Consider the following 25,535-nt stretch of genomic DNA (forward strand, 5'->3'; position numbering starts at 1 on the left):
GCTATTCCCAAATGTGTTTGCATACTTGATCATTGTGTAACGCAACACTATGTTTTATATTAAAGTCCATACTATGAACCATGCAAGGAATCAAATCCCAACAAACTTCTCAATGGATACTTTGAAAGTCAAAAATGACATATAGGTGTTTGTTTAGCTTTTTCATCCATAGGTCACATTGCATCATTTTTACATAATACATGTTTACCCAATGGAATGGGACTTAATTTACCACTATGCCACTTTACAAATATTCATGAGGTACAGTTTTCCAGCATGACCACTGTTTTTTTTAAAACATACCAAAAGCCAAAATGGGTATAAATAAAAACAAAATGTTATTTTCTATTTATGTTTTAGAGCAGTGTCGTTTTAGATCATATTTTTATTGTAAATGTTCACAAAATCTTCACTATTTTTAAATTTTGGCATGATTGCTTAGAGCAAAAAACAAAAGAGACAAACATATTCATAGTATTAATTCATTAAGCTATATCACACAAATAATAGATTTAAAAGTTGTTGATATCAGTATTTTATTAACATGAACTGGACGTATTTATTATTAATGTTACTTTTAAAGCACATACTACAAACAAACAACTAAAAACAAATCCCTACCTGACTGATTACAATAAAAATTTCAAAACACTACACAGTATTATTGCTGTTCATATTGTAAATACTGCTAAACATATGGTACTCACTAACTGAGAAATCTCTATGTTGTGGTTTTATATATGGGGAAATATGTTAATTGTTTTTGAAAGTTTTCTTTGTCAATATTTTAAAACAACAGAGATTGCAGTTGTCATCTTTGAAGTGTCATCTTTTTTTAATAAAGATGGAGTTTAAATTTTCCTATTAGAAGTTATGTAAAAGAAACACGAGGAAAAATCCAAACCAAAGACTTAAACAACTGAACTCACAACAACGAAGTACACAAATTTAGCAATACAATGGAAAACTGAGATTGCTTCTTTGCTAAACTGATTCTCCCAGAATCCAGTGTTCATCTCATCACTCTATATAAAATACAAAATCCTTAATTGGTCTGTGCTTCTGCAACATGTTTTTAATGAAAACGCAGCACATAACTCTTAGTTTGTTGGCTGGCAGAGCCCAATTTACAAAAGTGGGAGTGCAAGATAAGAAAAGAGTACATCTGCAAAGCAGGCTGTGCAATGAATCACACAGTGCCAGAGTTGAGCAGAATATAATTGAGTCCAACATCTCTGAGCACTTTCACCATAATTAATGATAATCTGTAACAGAGGAATCTGAGATTCCAGTTCAGAGAACTGTTTAATTAGGCCAAGTAATGAAAGCAGAAGCAGTACAAGAATATGGCCTGTCTCATGATTAATGATTCATGCTACTGAACACAAAAGTGCCGCACCGTTAACTCTAATGGATGCTGCATCTCTCTGGCATTTACAAAATAGTGAAATGCATGCATTTTTGTATTTTAAAGATGTAAGTGGCAGTATCCTTTTCTGAGCTATTTACTTGATAAATATGGTTCCGAAGGTAACTGTCTTCTTCACAGGTTCCTCGCTCTGGGGTACTTTAAGATAAATATGGTATCTGCCTAAACATCAGTATTAAAGTAAGAGCGGCTCTACTGCTGAATAATTAACACTTTCACTTTTAAAGTTAGTCAAACATGGATGTTTTCCTCTGTGCTTTCATCAAATAGATGACTTTGCTGGTGAAATGATTTGCTGTTAGTGCATCCACAGGGTAAGGTAAAAAGGAAGGAAAAAATAGTTCAGTTAATAATGAAATACAAAGTGTAAAAAAAAAAAGGATGCAGGCATGGTGAAATTGTGCACATTACCTCTTTCATTGGCCCAGGGTTTAAAATGTAGCACTATTTGACAAAGGACTTGCCCTAGAAGTATAAGGGACATGACAAAAGAAGGGATAAGGTTGCCTGGGGCTTTAACTTACAAGCCATCAAATTATCTGGGTTTTATGTGACTATTTACTGTGCTATTCAATGAAATAAGGAGTACTACTTATCATGGGTATTGCAGAAACCCACAGTACACATGCAAGGTCTGAGATAAGAACACCTTTATTAAGAAACATGCTCACTAATGTCTCTATTCTCCACCAGATTAGGTCTCCTTGGGTGCCTGCCTTGGAAGCTTCCACGGTTCAGTGCCCACTGAGACTAATACTGATTCAGGAGAAATTATCTGCTTTATGGTATAACAGACCAGTATTTCTGGCCTTTCACTTTACTTCCCACAAATCCCCCCCCCCCCAGCACCCCAACACACACACAGGTCCTCTAGCTCAGTCTTCTCCCTGATGGCAATATCTAGTATATGATCTAATTAGCAGTGACGTCAGGAGGGGTTCCAGTGAACATTCTGTGGGAGCTGTCTGATGTTTCTAAAGGTGGGTAGATTTTCCAAGATTGCCTGGCAGCGTGTCAGCTTCTGAACACCCACACAGAGAGAGACAGACCTCAAAGAATTACGCTATGAAAAATGTAACAAGTTAAAACAACTTTGAGGGCATATAAACCTAACATGATATCCAAGGCTTCAGAAGGCATTTAATGAAGTCTGCTGAATAAATAGATTTCTTTAAAAAGATATGAGACAACCTGGCTGAGGAAGTTGGGGTTCTCCTGAAATGGGCTTATGACTCCTTGTGGCAATACAAAGCTCATTAGCAGCAGGCGAGACCTCAGCCCTCCAAATCATATAGTGCAAGGCAAAGTACAGTGTACACCTTTCCCCCCCCAGTGATCACACTTGTCATTCTGGCAGAAAAAAATTCAGTCAACAGTGTGGGATTTTACCACTATATATACACAACAGACAAAATCTAAAAACTGATTTAGAAACTTAAAAATGAGACTAGAGCACATGTGTCAGGAGCTAATGAAAATGTAATGTCAAACAAAAAGCAAGGAAATTGGTGAATTTTTAATGAACATTTTAAAGAATTCACAAGCTTTGGGTGAACTTCCAGAGGATTTGAAAGTGCCAAACATAAGTCAATTATTTTAAATAGACAAGCCAGGAAACCGTAGACCAGCAAGCTTAAATCTGTGAGCAGGGAAATATTGGAAACTCTCTTAAGGGAGGCAGTGAGAGAAGTCCTGGAAAAGTACAATGTGATTAAGGATAACCAGCATGGATTCCAGTACGGGAGGTCATGTTTAACTAATCCGTCCATGTTCTTTGAAGATATTACTGCCATGATAGATAAGGGAAATTCAGTGGATGCAGTATACTTAAATTTTCAAAAAGGCATTTGACAAGGTTCCACATTGGAGATTAATGCCCAAGATAAAGACACAGAACTGGTTTAGGATAGGGGATTCTTCAAGACAGAAGAGGCCTGTCTTGATGGGCAAAGGGATGTGTTTTCTCGTTATGTTACCTTAACAGGATTGAAGAGCCCTGTCAAGCTGCAGGTTAACATATTTGCAGCCATTTTTACTGGCTGTGTTTTAGCCTAGGCTCTTTGCTTAACATGGCTTCAAACGTGTTAGCCTCTGTCTTGGAGGCCTTTTCATTTGTGCTAAGTTACCTCAGTAAAAATTGGAATAAATACACCTTTTTGGTTTGTCAAGACAGGCTTATGGGGATCATTATGTGAGTATCTGAGAGTTCAGTTTTGGGGCCTTTGTTTCTCATGACAGATATATGTTATTTGTCTGATGATACTGAAAACAAGATGTCCTTCAACCTTTCATTGTAAAATGAATTCTACAGACCTCAAATAATTCTTTCAGCTCTTCTCTGAACCCTTTCCAGTATTTCAACATTCTTTTGAATGTGTGGACACCAGAACTGAACATGGTATTCCAGAAGCAGTCTTACCAAGATTCAGAGGTAATACAGCTTCCCTAATGCTACTCTATATTCCTCTATTCATACATCTATGCTATCCTTTTTGGTCATAATATCACACTAGGAGCTCAGGTTCAGTCAGTTACCTAACATAATCCCATAGTTCTCTTTGAAGTTGCTGCTTTACATGATCCAGCAGCTACCTTATATGTATGGTCCAAACTCTTGCATTTGACTGCAAAGCACATGTTTCATTGGGCTCAGTTTAGCGAGTGATCTTGATCACTCTGCATAAGTATCCTGTCCTCATTATTTATCACTCCATCTATATTTGTTCATCTGCAAATTTTAGGTGAACATTTTTGCAAGTAAAACTTAATTGTTCAAGTCATAGAATCATAGAATATCAGGGTTGGAAGGGACCTCAGGAGGTCATCTAGTCCAACCCCCTGCTCAAAGCAGGACCGATCCCCGACTAAATCATCCCAGCCAGGAGATTGTCAAGCCTGACCTTAAAAACTTCGAGGGAAGGAGATTCCACCACCTCCCTAGGTAATGCATTCCAGTGTTTCACCACCCTCATAGTGAAAAAGTTTTTCCTAATATGCAACCTAAATCTCCCGCACTGCAACTTGAGACCATTACTCCTTGTTCTGTCATCTGCTACCACTGAGAACAGTCTAGAGCCATCCTCTTTGGAACCCCCTTTCAGGTAGTTGAAAGCAGCTATCAAATCCCCCCTCATTCTTCTCTTCTGCAGACTAAACAATCCCAGTTCCCTCAGCCTCTCCTCATAAGTCATGTGTTCCAGTCCCCTAATCTTTTTTGTTGCCCTCCGCAGGACTCTTTCCAATTTTTCCACATCCTTCTTGTAGTGTGGGGCCCAAAACTGCACACAGTACTCCAGATGAGGCCTCACCAATGTCGAATACAGGGGAACAATCACATCCCTCGATCTGCTGGCAATGCCCCTACTTATACAGCCCAAAATGCCATTGGCCTTCTTGGCAACAAGGGCACACTGTTGACTCATATCCAACTTGTCATCCACTGTAACCCCTAGGTCCTTTTCTGCAGAACTGCTGCCGAGCCATTCGGTCCCTAGTCTGTAGCGGTGCATTGGATTCTTCCGTCCTAAGTGCAGGACTCTGCACTTGTCCTTGTTGAACCTCATCACATTTCTTTTGGCCCAATCTTCCAATTTGTCTAGGTTCCTCTGTATCCTATCCCTACCCTCCAGTGTATCTACCACTCCTCCCAGTTTAGTGTCATCTGCAAACTTGCTGAGGGTGCAATCCACACCATCCTCCAGATCATTTATGAAGATATTGAACAAAACCGGCCCCAGGACCGACCCCTGGGGCACTCCACTTGATACCGGCTGCCAACTAGACATGGAGCCATTGATCACTACCCGTTGAGCCTGACAATCTAGCCAACTTTCTACCCACCATATAGTGCATTCATCCAGCCCATACTTCTTTAACTTGCTGGCAAGAATACTGTGGGAGACAGTGTCAAAAGCTTTGCTAAAGTCAAGGAACAACACTTCCACTGCTTTCCCTTCATCCACAGAGCCAGTTATCTCGTCATAGAAGGCAATTAGATTAGTCAGGCTTGACTTGCCCTTGGTGAATCCATGCTGACTGTTCCTGATCACTTTCCTCTCCTCTAAGTGCTTCAGAATTGATTCCTTGAGGACCTGCTCCATGATTTTTCCAGGGACTGAGGTGAGGCTGACTGGCCTGTAGTTCCCAGGATCCTCCTTCTTCCCTTTTTTAAAGATGGGCACTACATTAGCCTTTTTCCAGTCATCTGGGACCTCCCCCAATCGCCATGAGTTTTCAAAGATAATGGCCAATGGCTCTGCAATCACATCCACCAACTCCTTTAGCACTCTCGGATGCAACGCATCCGGCCCCATGGACTTGTGCTCGTCCAGCTTTTCTAAATAGTCCCGAACCACTTCCTTCTCCACAGAGGGCTGGTCACCTTCTCCCCATGCTGTGCTGCCCAGTGCAGTAGTCTGGGAGCTGACCTTGTTCGTGAAGACAGAGGCAAAAAAAGCATTGAGTACATTAGCTTTTTCCACATCCTCTGTCACTAGGTTGCCTCCCTCATTCAGTAAGGGGCCCACACTTTCCTTGACTTTCTTCTTGTTGCTAACATACCTGAAGAAACCCTTCTTGTTACTCTTAACATCTCTTGCTAGCTGCAACTCCAGGTGTGATTTGGCCTTCCTGATTTCACTCCTGCAAGCCCGAGCAATATTTTTATACTAATCCCTGGTCATTTGTCCAATCTTCCACTTCTTGTAAGCTTCTTTTTTGTATTTAAGAGCAGCAAGGATTTCACTGTTAAGCCAAGCTGGTCAGTGCTCAGAAAGCAACCACAAAAGGGGCAATGAGCACAGCTGAAGCAAAAGCTTTTAAAAACTCAAATAAGTATTCTTAATTATTTCTTCTATCAATAACACAACTGTACATGAGAAATTAGAGTATTAAACTCAGGCCTCAAGGAGAGAATTTAGAAAGTGTTGAGATCAGTTAGTGTTTTCCATTTTATGATTCCAAATACCATATTTCTTTAGGTTTCTTAGTAACTATTGAACAGAGTTACTAGTCATGCCACTGTGTGACAAATATAGTAAGTTGTAGAACTTGACTTTGCTATTATGAGCATCAACCTGTGAATAAAAACAGTATCTTTGTCTTATAAACATCACAAGCCTTGGATTTTGTTCCTTTAAAAGTGATTCCGATATTTTCCACTGCACCAACATTCATCAAAACGTCACAGTACAACCTCATTGCCCTGCTGCACTGTAAGCATGACTGGGAAGGGGAGTTTCTTTGTTTTTTCTTTTATTGCCCATGTTCACTGAAAAAATGGGCAGATGAAAAGAGATGGTTGGGATGAAAGGCTAGGGAAAATCTGTTTGTGCCTAAAACTGGAAAAATTGTTAGACATGCTAAACCATGTGAAACTATGACCCACTAGTTATAAGGGAGATTTGAGAAGAATATGCTGTATGACTGAGTGTGGAGAGAATGTTGTCTAGTAGTTGGAGGAGGAAAAAAAGGGAAGAAGGGAGTGTTCAGTGCTACCAAGTTTGTATTATCAGTGCTAACATTGATGTATTATGTAGTCTTGAACAAATCGCTTAACTATTCTGTGGCTCATTCTTCATCTCACAGGGACAAAGCTTTGAGATCCTCAGGTGAAAATTGCTTTTGCATATAAGTTCAAAATATTAAAACAACAACAATAATAAATGCCAACAACAAATACTGTTCATGGGGGTGGAAGGCTAATGCAATTTTAATTTAAAAAAGAAATCTCTAATAGATGGAGTATGTAACTCACTCATTTGAGCCTGTGTTTTCATTATTTACTTTATATGTAATTCTAGATATCTCCTTCCCAATTCTCTTTTCAACCCAATTCATGCACAATCACAGATTTCTCTTCCATGTGTCTCAATCTTATAGCCATTCAGCTCGTCTGTATAACCTGAAACCTTACGGGCATGCAACCTCATGGGCACATTGCAATGGAATATTCTCCTAGTCCTCATCTTCAAACAAAACAAGGGTCGTTCTATGCTCTCAGCCTGTGGTTCAATCATTCTCCTGCCTGTGCGACTAAGGAAGTCAGATCAACTCTGTCCATAATATCTTACTTCTCTTTCGTGTAACATGCCTCCAGGAGACATTCTCCAAGGATACACCCATCAATATGGTAATGTCAACGAGGATTATAATTACAATATAACTATTAACATTGTTTACAAGACTAAAAATATACAACATAAGAAACATTAAATAGAATGAAACCACATAAAAAGATTAGGGTTCCAATCCCACAAATGACTTGAAGCAGACAGACCTCTTGCGCCTGCATGTAGCCCGAATGACTTCACAGGCACTCCATGTAGGTGCAGGCGGCCACTTCTGTGCATCAAGTTGCAGAATTGGGGCCTGAGACGTTTTAATATGTATCAAATTCCATCCAACAATTCATACATTGTCATCTGTTTAAGAAGTTGTGGTGACAGTTCTAGCATGAAAGAGGCTGAGAGAAACTATATGCTTCCTGAATGGCTGCCCTAACTGGTTTCAGAGGAACAGCCGTGTTAGTCTGTATTCGCAAAAAGAAAAGGAGTACTTGTGGCACCTTAGAGACTAACCAATTTATTTGAGCATGAGCTTTCGTGAGCTACAGCTCACTTCATCAGATGTTTACCGTGGAAACTGCAGCAGACTTTATATACACACAGAAATCATGAAACAATACCTCCTCCCACCCCACTGTCCTGCTGGTAATAGCTTATCTAAAGTGATCAACAGGTGTGCTGGAAATGGCCCACCTGTTGATCACTTTAGATAAGCTATTACCAGCAGGACAGTGGGGTGGGAGGAGGTATTGTTTCATGATTTCTGTGTGTATATAAAGTCTGCTGCAGTTTCCACGGTAAACATCTGATGAAGTGAGCTGTAGCTCACGAAAGCTCATGCTCAAATAAATTGGTTAGTCTCTAAGGTGCCACAAGTACTCCTTTTCTTTTTGCCCTAACTGGGTTATTGAAAATACCACACCCTTTCAGAGCACAAATTTGTCTAAGCAATCCCAATCTTTCAGACCAGATGAGTAAAAACTCAAGGCAGTGTCTCGTTTGTTAACTAGTTTGGCCATCCCCAGTAAAATAAATAAATAAATAAATAGGACAGACAGACAGATTTTCATAGTAGCAAATAAACTAAACTATTCCTTCTACTAATACCATCAATTGAACAGCTGGATTTACTGACTTTGCAAAATCAATCATTCTTTTTATTAATCATTTTTAGATAGCATCATGCTCCTACTATATCTCTTTCAGTGACTAATACAATAAATTTCCTCTTTTGATGTTCCCTGACATTTGAGCAAATTAAATGGAGCATTAAATATGATCCTCTTTGGGACAAAAGTGGGCAGAATCATTTGTGACTTCTTTATTAACTTCAATGAAAATACAGGAAGCACTGTCAAAAATATTGTTCAGCAAGCAATATTTATTATTATTTAAATTTTTCAGAGCAGTGCTATATTACTATGTATCAGGTGGTTTTAGTTTTGCCAAAATGTAAATATATCCATATTTATTTTCACATTGAAGATCACACTAACTGAGGAACTACAGTTCCTCTTTTCATGTGCTTTATAGTTAACATTCATAAGGTATATTTTGCCACTGAACTATATGATTTCCATTTAAAAGTCCATATGTGAAGGATGTTTCTATAATTTTTATCTTGTTTAAATTTAATTTTATCAAATTATGTTCTTATTGTGGAACAAGGTAAGTTAACTTTTGTTGCATAGTCCTCTCAAAAGGATAAATGATAATAATAAATAATACAGCACATAGATTGAAAAGCTTGGAACCACCATCTGAGGCTCCCAGCATCCACGTTGATGGTATGTGGATTTCATGGATTTACTGGAGCTTTGTATGGGTAAAGTGAATTTTACCTTGCGTGTATATTATATGGGCCACATTTAGCAATAGTGCTTATATTTTCAAATCACTGAATAAAAATTAACCAGTTATTCTTCATAGCACCCTTGAGGCATGTATTTTATCCCTGTTTTGCAGTTGGGGAAATTAAGAGAGAGAAACGGTTTTGTAATTTTCACAACACCACACACTGTAAATCAGTGCCAGAGCTGGGTTTAAAATTCAGCTGTTCCTCTTCAATCTACAGCTTATCAATTTTTGCACAAATCCTCCATTGACTTCAGTGGGAATTCTACATGCAGAAAGATGGCTGAATAGGGCCCTAAATTGTGTCTGGATGTGCAATTAATATATTAAGGCATTCTCCTACTTCCACTGAAATCAGTGGTAAAATTCCCATTGCCTTTGATAGGCACATGAGCCGTAACTTAATAGCCATCTGACTACCTGATAAACCCTGATCTTTCAGATCAGGAAAATGTGAATCAGTTGAAGTAAAATAAGAACTGTCCTGAAGCTCATGCTGAAGTTCAGAATGAACCCAGATATGAACTTTGATTGAGTTCTGAGCTTCAAAAAAATTTGGTAAACTTAATAAAAGAAAAATCACATATGCCACTGCCTTTCCTGCTTTCAGCATGAAACTGAAGTACTGAAACCTGTGAGGAGGGCTGGTCTCCTGCTGAAACTGTTAAGTCTGAGTAAATTCAAGATTGCAGTCCTATTTCTAAAGCCAAGGCAGTTTGGAGAAGCTTTGGAGGCAGTTTAGGTGAGCTGAATGTCTGAACCGTCTCAGGTTCACCCCTTTACTGTTCCATCTGGGCCTGATCTTGCACTCATTACTCAGGCAAGACTCCCCTCCCATTTATTTCAAGTCCTGATAAGGAATCAATGATTGAGCTCCGCTTTTGCAAACTTAGTGCTCAATTTTTTTTTTTGTATGCAAAAGTCCCACTAAAGTCAGTATTTATGTTCAATCCTTTCAGTGCCTTCCAGAAGTGGCCATGAAAACTTCTTCAACTTTTTGTAGTCTCATTACTTTTATTATGTGTATTACAGTAGCAATCAAGGATTCCAAATCATGACTGGGGCTCATTATACTAGTATTGAACAAATACATAGTGAGAGACAATCCTTACCCCATTCACTGGTCCTCTGCTGCTGCTCCTGGAACTCTGAGGATGCAGCAACTCTTGTGTTTTCTGTGCCACTGGCCTGTGGGAAATAAGGCCAATAGATCCATAGATACACCAGCCCCACCCCTTACCTCCACTGGCTTAGCCTGGTGCAGTCTTGGCCTCCCCAACCCATCCCCCATTAAAACTCTGAGCAGTGTTGCAGAGTGAGACATCCCAGAGCTGGAATGTGAGGGCACACAGATTACTGACCACCCCCCCCCCAGTGTGGGCTCCCCAGAATTGGCCTCTTCAATGCAATGGAATGGCATCTGGGGCCCCCTTTGGCTGTGGAAGAAGCAGAATTTATCCCAAACAACTAATAAAGCAAAACTTGAAAAAAAAGTTTATTTTTTTAAAAAATATCCATAGTTAATTTTTAAAAAGAAAAAAATGTGTTGTGCTTTTATCACCATGTAACAGGGTGCCTGGCCCCTTTAACAGCTAGAGGCTTGGAGCCAGCCAACCTTTGTTACTAAGGTGGCCCACCTGAGGAGGGATCAGTAGCTTTCCCTATAAGAGCAGGAGGAAGCTACCAAAGGGGGAGGGTGTGCATAGAGAGGCAATCCGAGGGAGCTGTGGCAGAGACTACAGAACAGCTGCAGTGAGCAGAAGGCTCTTGAACAAGATCCTTGGCCAAAGGGTAGGATTTGGGTCTGGAAGCCAGAGCCATCGGGCTGAAGACAACTGAGGCCCAGGAATAGCTGACTCCATGGGAGTAAGAAAAGACTAGCCAGGTAGGGCTAAGAGTGCCTTGCCAAGGGGGGGAAGAGCTGCACAGAGCAGACTGAGGGGGAGGAGAGAAGCCCCAGGACTGAGTTTTGTTTTGTGTCTTATGTCAATAAATTAGTCCCTGAGAGAAGAGGCATTATTGGACATATATACACATACACGATGAATGCAGAAATATGTAGGGAAATAACTCCGATTTATGTCTGTGGAAATGTGTAAACATTTCTCTCACAGAGAGATTGACAGTTCTTTTAACAAGAGTGTTCTGTGCCACAGCATTTGAATAAACTACCCTGAAATGGTGGCAGTTGCTACGACAACTACTTGCTTTATGGTGTGCCAAAGTAATAGTCACATGTAGCTGCTTGAGCTGAAAGTGAAGGCTGGTCCTTTTTATTTACTTTTAATGAACCAACTTGTTGTGTTTACACTGAGGCCTTTACTCCCTTCTCAGCAACCCATGTGGGGTGAAATTTTCAGGTGCCACCAAAAGTGTGAGTAATCTGGCATTATGCAGCTCTGAAGTGCTTGGTTTGAAGGTGGAGAAATTCCAGCCCCACGTAGTGGCAGGCCCCAGAGCTGTGGGGCAGCCCTTTTCTGGATGCTGCTCAAGTCAATGAGTCAGAATAGCATCTGGCAGACCTTTGGGAAGGGATTCTTGTTCACTGGAACTGTGTAATCCCAGCCTTTCCCCTGGCACATTGTCAATCCCTCATCCTTAGCACCAGAAGATTCAGTGTTAGTGCAGAGCTCCTCTTCACAGCATGCTGGGGTACAAGGCTCCCTTTATGCCCCACTCCACTCATCCTCCCTGCTCCTACCATAGGACTTAAGTGGGAAAAGAGCCTTACACCAGTCCTCTGCACTATGGTGAATGTTGCCCACAGGGTCTGCTCCAACACGCTCCTGTTAATGCCAATAGGAGTCTTTCCAGTGAGTTCAGTGGGAGTTGATCAAGCCCATAGCATGTAACTGATACTGTTCCCAGTTATAGCATAAGGGCAGAAAGCCCACTGATAATGAATGCACATCACTTTTATATAGCCTTCAGCTGATTCCCCTCTTCTCATGTCGAAATTCAGAAAAGTTCTACACCCAGCTGGTGTTCACTCTTTTAGTTTTAATAATTTATAGCCATAACTGATATCAATAAATCACAGAAATATTTCTGGGGTAAATATGGTGCTAAAATCTTCTTCATTTAGAAAGAAAGAATTTTCATCTCTTAAATCTTAATCCATACTATTGGCAATGGGTTGTATCTTTCCCCATCACTACAGAGTAAATTAAACACAAACAACTATTAGACAGTCTCGTGTCGCCTGGAAAAATTCAGGACACTAAAAATTGAGCTTGACAGAGCATTCCTTACTATCTCAGTCATGAAATGTGATATTTGTTAAAGACAGGCTATCGGTTTTAAATTTGTCTTAAACAGAACTTTAGCCTTATAGATTCCACGTAGATGTTTTCATTTACTTTCCTTCTATTGTTTGTCTGTCCTGTGTGTGTGTGTTTTAGAAAGAACCGGTTGTGAAGAAAATATAGGAAGTTTTATTTACCACCGTAGTGGTCAGATCGTCCCCTGGCTGGCTTTGTGAGATGGGGCAGGGATCGTGACAAATATGCACTCTCCTACAAGATTCCATGTAGACAGGATAGGATTCTGCTAAATCTTACACTGGGAAGGTACAGTGTTTGTTCTTGGCTGGCATATGCAGCAGATTTACAGCATACATACTCTCTGGCTGGGAGCTCGACATGCCCCTTACCGGCAGACCACACCTCCTTAAAGTTGTGGTGTACAGTCAGCAAGATACTTGGTCTTCCCTTTCAGTGCTTCCTGGAGTGCTATGGAGAAGTGTTAGCCTGCTACCTGTGCAGTGGGAGAGGGAGTTGAGGTCTCTACACCCTCTTTCTCCATTGGTATACCAGCGTAGAGAGTAGGATCTCTCGCAGAATTGGTGTTTACTATATAAAGGACTTTCAAAATTGTGCGTGTAGTTTTCCAAGTTATTTTTAAATGAAAACAATTGCATAAATCCTGCCTCTAGCTAAGGCTTATCTATTAGTTATTTTGGTAGAGTACATTTTAGGATTTAAAAAACTACATAATGGTTCCATTTTGAAATGTTTTGAAGCATATCATGTCTTTGTGTCCTGCTTTCAGCTCAATGAAATCACAACACAAAATCCAAATCATCATCAGATTTTACTGACTATCCACAGGCAGCCTTATTATTTTGTAATCCCTGCACAGTGCTCAGGTACTATGTGAGGGTGATAAGTGCTTTATAAATGCTGAGAGACTGATCGGAGCGATTTTTAAGTTGGCTTGTACAACAGACAGTTTTCAAGGTCAGACACAGTAAAATGTTTAAGAAATTGTAATTACTTGAAAACCAGACATGAATCTCCCTCATTGGAACTGATGGAGAAAACAGGAAGCCAATGGAGAATATATTCTCTGCCAGTCTCTGTCAATTAAGACTTATTTCAACAGCCACAGCAAAGATGTATTACTTGTATACATCTCCCATCAACAAGTACTTTCCATAATCCATACAAACATTTAAAGATGATGTATTGTTTGTAGACAGTTGATTTTTGCTGGCAGATTCTATCCACAACAAGAATTTTAAAACTGCTAGAGAATATGATTTCTATGAGGATATGTGTACCATTTCTTTAAGTCTATGGCAGAAAGCCAATCGGGGGGGGCATTAGGGAAGTTTCAAATCTAGGAGCAGGGGAAGTTTCAGGCTGTACAGAGAAGTAGGGAGAGAAGCTGTGTAGCTTTAGGGGTAATCAGTGTTCTGTATTTGGTGTTAGAAGTGACTCCTCTATCAATCTTTACCATTGGCAGAGTTTCCAATCATTTTAGCTTGGTCACCTTCATCTACTTATTTAAGGACATAGTTGGTGACCCCTCCATCACAGAGTCGGTCAAATCCTCAGCTGCTTTAATTCACCATTACTCCATGAAGGTGCATCCTTTACACCGAGGATCTTAACTGTATCTCTATTTACCTACAAAAGAAAACTGAAAGATGAAAGAAGAAAAAAATTACAAAAAAGAACACAAACAAATATCCTTGCAAATCCCCAAAGCAAAAAAAGTTAATTTATGAAAGAGTGCTGACAACAATGTACAGCCCTATCCTGCAAATACCCCCCTACAGAACTGACCGCAGGTGTGTAACTGTTTGCAAAATCAGGCCCAAATATATTAATTATCCCTTTTCAGTACAAAGAAATACATATTTCATCCCAACATAATAATCTTAACCTGGCACAAAGTAAATACTATTCTCTCATCAGTAATCTCAAATTATAAACAACATGAAAAAAGGCACCTGAAAAAGTAACAATATAAAAAAAGATACAGATTAGTGATACATAGTGAACAAGCCTCAAATGCAAGACCACAACACTTTCATAACTTTACCATAAATCCACAGCTTTTAGTCACTTTCCTTATTTTAACTACATATGCAAAATTATTTTCAAGATATAGTAATAATGTGCTCACCACAACTCTATGCAGCAGGTCCTTTGTCCAGCTGGCTAGAAGGAAAAAGGGTTGTTATAAGGGCTCTTCTGTAATTAGGATGGAGGAGAAGGTTTACCTGGACAGGGCAAGGAGAAACAGGGAGTGACCACACCAGGTGAAGTAGGGTCACTGCAATTCCAGGTGACTGGGGGGCAGAGGGTGTTTATACATTGGGCAGTTCCAGGGAAGCCCTCACTAACTGGGTTTGGGCTGGAAAGACCGACCCTCCCTCCCATGAACTCAGCAGAACCAGATTTCTTCATGACTCTCTATAAACAGTATGCTAATCTCCCTTTTTCCTTTGGGGCTGAGAAGGAATTTTTCCCTCACTCCGAAGCTGGCCAAGGTAGGATGGGTTTTTTCACCTTCCCCACAGTATGTCCAGGCAGTGGCGGATTAGCATTTCCACAGCAGGAGTTCTGGGGGAGGGTAGGGGGGAAATACAGGCAGAAGGGATGGTGAAGATCCCCCACTTGCTGTGGTCCAGAGCCCCACAACCTCCTAATCCATCCAGAATTCAGTGGGGTGGGCAGTGCAGGTACTTGTTATGGAACGTGGTCAAATAAAATGGATTGGAAGGGGATTTAGAGGAAAGCACCCCTTGAGAAAGCTGGGGAAGGGGGTTTGGGGGCTCCTAATGTCTAATACAGCGGGAAGTCAACCCCCCTTCTTTTTCAGCCCTTTAACCCTTATATGAGGAGAAGGCAGTGAGGACCCAGCAATGGGCAGGCAGGGGTCCCAGCAACAGAAGGGCAGGGACCAGTTTGGAAAAGGGAGAGGGCAGCACCCCCCAAACAGATGGAAACAATTAAGGAAATAATGATGACCTGCACTGTATGAGTTATTGCCAGGTACTCCCAGATATTTTAGGTGAATAAAGTTGTGGCCTAATTAAACAACATCCATTGCCTCCTGCCTTTCTTCTGACATAGCTGGACAACAAATGATTTGCCAAAATAAACCCTATTAATTAATAAATATATTGGGGGAGGGGCATTGGCAGATTTTCAAAGGCACAAACCATATTAACTTTCAGTAGGAGCTGGGTGCAAAGCAACTTTGAAAATCTCGTCCTTTAAAAGTATTCCCTAATTTACAGTGTCACTTAAAATATTCAGGTACTAACATCAAGATAATAAAAGAATACATTTTAAAAGTTCATGAGTGAGAGTTAAGGTTCCTTATAATGTATTTCTAAAAGTGGTACTTTACAAGAAGCCAGACAGCATGTTATTCCAGACAGCATGCTTTCTTAATAGCCAAGCTTTGGGGGATATTAAATCAGCACAACAGTGACCTCACAAGCACCAAAAAAACTGGCCTATGCCTGTCCAAATAACCACACTGCATGTTTAGAAGTACGCTCAGCCCTTGAAGTTCATACATAAAATAGAAATGCATATATATATAATTGGAATTTCTATGTAAAACATTTTTATTTTTTAAAATTCTTAATTTAATAATTTTTAACATCCAGGATTTAAAAGAAATTGAAGGAGGAGTATCAAACTAATGATATCACAAGTAATAACAAGTTTTTGCCCCCTAACAGAACATGGAAAGAACAATTTGATATGAGGCATCTACACAACAATATAACCGTCACTGAAATTGGCTGACTTCAGTAAACCACCTCATGTCACCAAACTCCTTTTAGACAATCTAAAGATTAAAGTGGAAAGAGGGAGGAGTGAGGGAAAGGAATCAGCACACCCATTTAAATGCAAATCTTTAAAAATTCAAGGATACATATTAAACTAACAAGTTTAACTTGTGTGGCTACTACTTACAGTGCATGTGTAACAATTAGGGCTGTCAAGCGATTAAAAAAGTTAATCATGATTAATAACAGACTACCATTTATTTAAATATTTTGGATGTTTTTCTACATTTTCAAATATATTGATTTCACTGACAATGCAGAATACAAAGTGTATAGTGCTCACTTTATTTTTATTATAAATATTTGCACTGTAAAAACAAAAGATATAGTATTTTGCAATTCACCTAATACAAGTACAATCTCTTTATCTTAAAAGTTGAACTTACAAATGTAGAATTATGTACAAAAAATTGCATTCAAAAATAAAACAGTGTAAAACTTTAGCGCCTACAAGTTCAGCCGATCGCTCAGACAAACAAGTTTGTTTGCATTTGCGGGAGATAATGCTGCCCAATTCTTGTTTACAATGTCACCTGAAAGTGAGAACAGGCATTCGCATGGCACTGTTGTAGCTGGTGTTGCAAGATATTTACGTGCCACATGCACTAAAGATTCACATGTTCCTTCATGCTTCAATCACCATTCCAGAGGACATGAGTCCATGCTGATGAGTTTTGCTCGATAACTATCCAAAGCAGTGCGGACTGACGCGTGTTCAATTTTCATCATGAGAGTCTGATGCCACCAGGAGAAGGCTGATTTTTCTTTTTTGGTGGTTCGGGTTCTGTAGTTTCCACATTGGAGTGTTGCTCTTTTAAGACTTCTGAAAGCATATGAATGTGATAATTTTTTTAATCGTAATTAATTTTTGAGTTAATTATGTGTTAACTGCAATTAATCATCAGCCCTAGTAACAATCCATGCTGATGCTCATTTTAACTATAGCCTCAGCCACAAAATATTTTGGGGGCCTCAAAATTTCATTAGCAGTAACACTTGGAAGACTCACAAACCACCCAAAATGCACCAGACAAGGAGTTTCACCAGCTTATCCTGTACATGATCTCCCACAACATGAAGGATTTGTTTCCCATGTTTTCTTTTATTACAATTATAACACTTTTCATGGCAAACCTTAAAAGCACTTAGATCCAGATCTTTAAAGGTATTTAGGTGTTGCTCTGCTCAGCCTTGCAATGCCTAACTGATTTAGGACCATACGTCTCATTTTCAAAAGTGACAGGCAATTATGAGACTACATCTTTCAGAACCTGGGCCTTTATAAACATTTATTACAATGATAATGCCTTGCAGCATATCTGTGAAGTAGGTAAGAGATGTATAGGAATAACTTCAAACCACCACTGAAATGGTGAAGTTGTTAAACAGTACACAGCAGCACCAGTAGTTCAGGACAGAAGCTAAGCAAATATGCCATGTCCAGTTGAAACTGAAGGAATGGTTATATCACCAGTGCTATATTCACTACTAGTGACCCAAAATTAGATTTTAGGTCTCATCCATATATGGCCAGTTAAAATGCACCGTCTCTGGGGCTGGGTTTCTGTCTCATTCTATGTTCTCTACAGCACTGTGTGGATCTTCAACACTATACAACCTCTTATGAATTTAACAGGGAATAAAACCGATAGGATTTAATAAAAGCCAAACTTAATAAGGCTCTATAGAAGTCGCTCTAAAAACCTATTGAATTTAAAAGAGAACAGGATCCTTTCTGTTGATATTTGAGCAAACCTTTTGAAATCTACAGCAGGAAAATAATCTATTAAATATTGGATGGTCCAAAAAAAGTCTTACAAAGGGTATCATTTTCTGTTAAATTGTTTAGTGCTTTCCCAAAAGGGGAAATGAACAGCAGCAGATGAAGAGGGGGGAAACAACTTCCTGCTGGGATGAGTTCTCCTTTTAAGATAAATTAAAATATTGATGAATATGGAATACTACTGCACTCTTCTCTCTTTACTGACAATCTCTCTCTTCCACACGTTTTGTGCCATAAAGCAAGGGGTGATACTTTTTGCATGTGTGCACGTAGGGGTCAATTGTGAAGTCCCAGCCAACCTTTGGGGGCAGTGTGGATGTGCATTGCCAAAATGAAGCTCTAACGGGCATTTTATTTCAGGCCAGCACAGTAGCATCAGTGCTGATGATAGGGCCCGGCATGTCCTGATCCTGGTATCAGCAACAGTGATTATGCCACTGTGTAGAGTATAGACACTGTATGCCCCCTCACATACTATGATGATGATGATGGGCGATCACTCGTTACCGAGTATGATCATCTTCCATGGGAGTTATGGATCCTCAGGTGGCTAATAAGGCCAATCCTTGAACCACAAGTTCTATTGCAATGGGGGCAGATGTTTTCAGGCTCAGCAGGAGGCTGTTGACCATGACTGGAAGTCAGTCTGTCCTTCCTTCTGCACCTCTTGTCCTCTTTAGCTTGTCAAATGAGCAAGTTCAAAATGCAGGGGACCATCACGTAGGACTTCACTCCATTTTAAGTGATGCTAGGCAAGTGTCTCTGAAGTGTCAATGTCAATATTACACTTTTTTAAGTTGTCCTTAAGTAAGTCCTTATAACGCTTCCGTTGTCCACCCATGTTACGGACATGGTATAACTAGCAGTGTAGACAACAAGGCACTGTTTAGGCAGAGTAAAGACATGGCAGAGCCTTAGGATATCCTACACTGCTGTCTACAAGCCCAGCCTGTGCCTCCCATGTCTACACTGCTATTTTCAGAAGTGTAGTGTCCTGCGGTCTCCTTACTGCTGGAGCCTTTCCTGACTCCCTCCCTGCAGCCAGAGCCTTTTACTGCCATGTGTAGCTACACACTGCAGCCACAAGTGTAGACAAAGCCACAAAGGAATACTTTTGCTATTTCACCAAAAAGGCAGTAGGGGAGAAGCGCACTCTTCTATCACCATGGCCAACTCAAGGCCCTTTAAGGTAACTAGGGGAAAGTCCTATAGAACTTAACGGAGAATTATGTTTTTCTATAGGTTTTAATAACTGGCCCCATAAGATTTAATAGCTAATTATAGCCTTTCTATAAAAGTGGTTCAAAACAAACATATAGAAAGGACATTATTCTATAGGTTTTCAGCATTATTTGTATCGACTCCTCTGGGATTCAGCCTACTAAATTCTAAAGGACTTTTCTATAAGAGTAGAGCAACTAGCAGCACTAGCCCATCCACTCCGGTGTGTCCCAGGGCTGTAACTGCCCAGCACCAGTTTGGTGAAGAGGAGAGAAGAGGTTCGGTCTCTCTTTGGGCATCTATGAAGGAAGTAGGAACAATCGAGCTAGGGTCTCTTTTGAGAAGATTTTTCTGCTTCTCCAAAGAAATTGCAGGAAGCACCTCATACTCCATTGTGACTCTTGGCACCACTAGCCCCAAGCACGGGAAGGCTAAACCATTTCAGTGTGTACTGACACTGACAGTAGTATCAGCATGAGCAGACTGTTTCCAGGCACTACATCTCGGTGACAAACTCAGCTCGTTTCCAATCCCTGTGCCTTTCCAGAGGCTCTTTTTCTTCGTTGACAAGTACTGTATTTGGTGTTTTATTAGGCTTCTCATTATGGTCACATGACAGCCTCTGGTGTTCAGATTTACAATCCTTATTCAAACGGATCCTCTGTCAGCCCCTCATAGATGCAGGTGACTACTATTTCTAAAGGCTCTGCAGGTTACCAAATGTGAAAAAAAAAAAAACATAAAAAAAGAGACTATGCTCATACAAGGGGCTCAGATGATAGGTAGAATAGGAAGGGGCCTTGTGAGCAGCTCATCTAGCTAGCTAGCTAAATATTGATGAATAAAGCCCATATTCGATGAAGTTACCTGGTGAAGTTTTGAGAATTGCCAAAACAGAGGTATCTGGCTTCCTTCAAAACCTATGGAGAGGCATCTCCAAAAGACCTCTGTAACAGGAGCCGTGGAAGACTGTTCTTAGGTAGCATGGTGAAGGGTTTGCATATTGATGCACCTACACACTTCTAAGCTCCTATAACCCTTAGATTATTCTTTCTACTACTCCCTGCAGATTTCTTGTATAAGCAGGGATAATCTTTGCATTGTGGAAGTCTTTGGAGGTCTGATTAAAATAAGAATACAGGAGCCTGAACCGTGATTCAGCAAAATACTCAGCTAATCCTTAGTTTTAAGCATGTGTGTGCTACAGTGCTTTGTTGCATAGGGGTGGGAAAACTCACATGCCTAAAATTGAGCAACATGATTTAAGTGTTTTGGGGAATTGGAGCCCTGGTAATGTTCTTGGTGCAGAGTTTGCCTCTGTCCATTTTGGGAGCTATTGTGATAATTTCTCAATTGTGGATTGTTAGATGTATGTACATTTTAACACTGCTCTCCAAAGGTTTAAATGCTTCATCATCCAAACTGTTAAGAGAAAAGACTTTTGATAGTGGTTTCCAACAACAGCTACATCTGAAAAATTTCTGCGCAAATGGTTGATCACAGTAACGTGCTGCAACGAGTTTGTGAAACACATTCAATTTCATTAAGATATCAGCGTAATCAGCATAATCAGTAATCAAGATATCAGTGTGCTTCACTGGAATGATGCTGCAACCTGCACATTTTAAAAGCATATGCTGTGGGGTGAAAACTACCATTTTGTTTTTAACAGCTCATTTGTCATCATTTCAACACTCAGGAAAAAAATATGTTTTTAATCTTTTCTATATTTAATACTAACTGGAACTATTACAAGTGAACAGGTAATTTGCTACCCACACAAGTCTAGACTTAACAAAACATTTACTACCATGTAAAAGAAAGAGCTTTTTATTTGCAGACCAGATAGCAAACATCAATATGAGATATCTGGCATCCAGTCCAAATGGACACAGTGAATGATGCACAGTAATGCAAAAACATCATTCACGTATTTCCAAGTAGATCGGGGCTACTCTGCTTGAACTCTATCCTCGTGATGCCCCCTCTTTGCAATCTTAGTGCCAGCAATTGAATTCTGACTCTGGCAGACCCATTCTCTTGCCTACTAACTTAAGTCACTTGGCTGGGGACTGTTTAATTCTTAACTGTGGATTTCCTAAACTCCTGTTATAAAATGGTACAATTACTGCAGGTCATGAACATCAAATGCTACTAACACTTCCAGCTGTGACTATGCAATAGCCTCCCAACAGAAGTACTGTAACATGGTAATAATAACACCCCAGCTGTAGCCACAATCATTGAAATCACTGACAGTGTCAATAATGTATAAAACCCCATGACAGCTCAACTGTACGTGCCAAAAGGCATTCATCAATTTCATTGCCTTTTATCCACCATTTAGAATAGACTGGTTTTTATTGTTGGAGTTTTAAAATAAATGTGTAGGGTAAATAGGCCCTGGCTGAATTGCTCCATATCTAGTAAAGGGCATTATATAGAGTTTTACCTTAATACTTCAAATGTGTTCAAGAACCACTATGGATAAGAAGAAAGAAAGCGTAAGAGCAAGAAGTTGGATTCGTGTGATTGAACATTGTGGGTTTGAAGCTTCCAGATGAAGCAACTTCTTGTGGTTTACGTTCCTACCGGTAATGCTGGTGAGGGAGAAGGAGAGCATGGGTGACATTCTTGCCAGCCAGTTGGATTTTATCCGTCCGCTGATTGGCAGGATGAGAAGAAAAGGTTGGGAAAAGCAGAGAATTAATCAGTGAAATTTTGTAGAATAGAGGTCCTTGGTAAATATAGAGGATCAAATTAATATCTGCTGTGCCTCCATTACCTGGAATGGAGTCACCTGGGGGATTAATTGGAATTAGGATAGGAAAAGGCCTCTAGGACCTCATAGAAAGCAGTATGGTAGTTGCACAGAGTAAAAGCCCTGCTCCCAGCAAAGAGAAGGCAGGAGAAACTGTAGAAGACAGATACAGAAACAGTACACATAAATCAAAGAGTATCACCATCCATAGGAGATTCATATGAGATTTTATTTAGGTTCAACTAAAAAGCGTAATGTCACCTTAATTAGGAAAAAAAATGTTAACACTTGGATTTCTCAGACTATCTTTTTGAGGGAAAAACAATTAAAATTATATGATTTTATATAAATATCTGCATTCTTTTTGAGAAGTTCTAACGGTTTCACCGAAGTATTGGGAAATGAATTTTTTTCTGTTCTGCTCAAGAACAGCAGGTTCTCAGAGGGAGCAAGAGCAGCACATGAAGAAGTAGGAAATCAATACCACTATTTTATCTTGCAGTTTCCTTACCAGCCCCTATATACATAAGAGGGATTATTACTTAGGCCCTGATCCTGCAATGATGTATCCTCTTGCTTAACTTTATTGACATGAGCAGTTCTATTTCAGGAAAAGTTTTAAATGTGGCCAACCTTTCCCCCTCTACCTCCACAAACACATTCATTGTCAGCAATCAAAACAAAGTTTGCCGGGAACATTTCTAAACCAGTTTTCTGCCTTGATGTAATATTTTGTGTAAAAATACCTTAAGTCCTATTTTAACAAGCTCTTATTATTACCTCATGGGCTTTTAAACACAGTACTGCTTGGTGTTCTCAGAAATTGTGAAACAAATTCTCAAAAAAGTGTTTTATTGTTCTATGAATGTATCACTCAACTATGATTAGTAAGAGTGAAAAAGAAAACCTTTTGTATTGTCACTGAATGCTGCTTCACAGATTTTTTGTTGTTGTTGTTCTCAATAAAAAGGCACTATATACTGGTGATACACATTATATTTCTCATGTTACGTTGTATGTATATATATATATATATATATATGGAATAAATTATTAAATACAGTATAGTGTAATGTAACATACCATACCATATATTATTCATGTATTTACAAACTGGGGGGAGGAAGATGATTAATATATCTGTAAAGTATGTTCTAATATATTAACCTTCCATTTAACAGCAGAAATCTGCAAAACAGATTTTAATTTCATAATGAGTGAAATTATGTCAATTAACAAACATTTCTGAATAGTAAAGCACAAAAAAATTGTGATTAGAGGTCTATTGCTTCTAATTATTTATATTATAATATATACATTATTTAGATAGAGTGCAGAATTCATAAACATGTTATTGATGTGCCCGTAACTCAAGTCAACAAAAATTTTGCCTAAGTAATTAATGGAGAATGTAAGTGTCTGGGAATCTTGTATTATTTTAACTTTTTTAAGTATAAGCCAAAGATGATGAACAGGATCTTCCTCAGATGAAAAGGCTGAAAAGTGGATGCAGACTGTTTTCTATGGCCACATGCCATAATATCCATAAACATTGTTTGATTAAATCCGCAAGTAAAGATACATTCTGTGGTGCTTAAAACAGATGCTTAAAAGTGGCAACTTTCATCAAACACCTTAAATAAATCTTCTTTTATTCTTCCTTTCTTTTCTGACCTGAATCTTGCTGCCAGTGCACATGAAAGAAATTACAAAAGCTTCTCAGTCACTGCTACTCTGGTTCCTTTTGCACTACAGCATTTGTCATTGCCAAAACAGCAGAGTTTAATTAAGTGTTGTGAGCAGCCTAGTGAGAAACACACTTTAATTTAAACCTCTGTACATGCAGCTATTGGTTCTTTACCTCCTGAACAATCAGCGGGGTGTTCGGCATAAATTCCGTCTCTCAAGGGAAAGGCAGCTCTATGCACCTCTAGCAATTCATAAATGATCCTGCTTTCCCAGAACCATATCTTATTAAAGCACATTTAATTATTTCTTAGTTTTAAACACCAGTAGATGAAGGCAATAATTAATGTGCCTACCACTAAACATTTTATTTACTCTTGATATATTAATGGTATTATCAAGAAAATACACTACAGTTTCAGGTTTAACAAAATTACATGGCAAATTATCTTTTGATGCATCAAGCAACCATTAATATAATGGAATAAATTATTTTAACACCTCAATAGTAATGAATCGGTACAAGTATGTAAGTATTTTAATTTTCAAAATGTTTTTGCAATTACACATTTCAGAGGACACTTAAATCAATGATGCAAGAGTTAAGAATTTTAAAAATGGTAACAAAAGAACTTAAAAAGGCTGACGTGTGGGTTTCTCACAGGAGAGAGATATTTTCATTTACCTGATCTTTGCACGAGAAAGTACCTACTGCATAATTATCATGTTAAAAGCTAATTGTTTAGTACCAGGTGGAAAATATTTCAGAGTTTAGTTATTTTTAAGCTGTTATCTTGTCAATTAAATTCTGCTCATATGCATTTCTCTGAGTATGATATTATAGCCACATATACATGCAGTATAGCCATGAATACATGCAATATACACTGATGTGGTCAGATTGATGTAAATTGATGTATATGGTTTTGGTGCATCCTATCTGTACCTGTAATATGAACAAAAGGCAAGAAGAGCACATGCCCTATAACTATATTCAACAGAGTAAAAGAAACTGTCAGATACAGCTGATTGAAATTTTGCAATACAAAAAGATTTTTTGTAAAAAAAAAAACAAATCCCAGCCTTTTTTAAAAAACAAAATTGTTGAAAGTTTCCATTTTTCACATTTTCTGTAATATTTTTATTGAACTTTTCATCAACAATTTTATTAAAATAATTTTTAAATGCATGATACAACACTTTTGTTTGCCAAAAAACTATATTTTCTCACTGAAGTGTTGTTTTTTGATACAGAAATTATTTTGGAAATGATTGCAATAAAAGTTTAAGTACAAAGTTTGTTAAAATATATCACATAAAACTTTGAAATTTCCATATTTTTTTAAATTTTTTAACATTATTTAACCATGTCTATTAACACATACTTTAGGCCTCAAATTTAAGTTTTGGGCCGAGGGAAAGGTTGACAGAATCAAGTATTAAAACTTTTCTCTTTTGTTTATTGTGTTCAGTAAAATCAACATTTTGGGGGGATTTAAGCATTCCTCTTTGGTAATTACAGCCCTAACGTTACAGTTTTGTGTTATTGCACAAGAACTAGCAAGGAAAAGACTCTCCCAACACCATGGCAATGAATGTGATATAAAATGATAAACAGGTAGATGAGACAGATAGAAAGA

This window comes from Lepidochelys kempii, chromosome 11 (assembly GCF_965140265.1).
Source record: "Lepidochelys kempii isolate rLepKem1 chromosome 11, rLepKem1.hap2, whole genome shotgun sequence".
Lineage (NCBI taxonomy): Eukaryota > Metazoa > Chordata > Testudines > Cheloniidae > Lepidochelys > Lepidochelys kempii.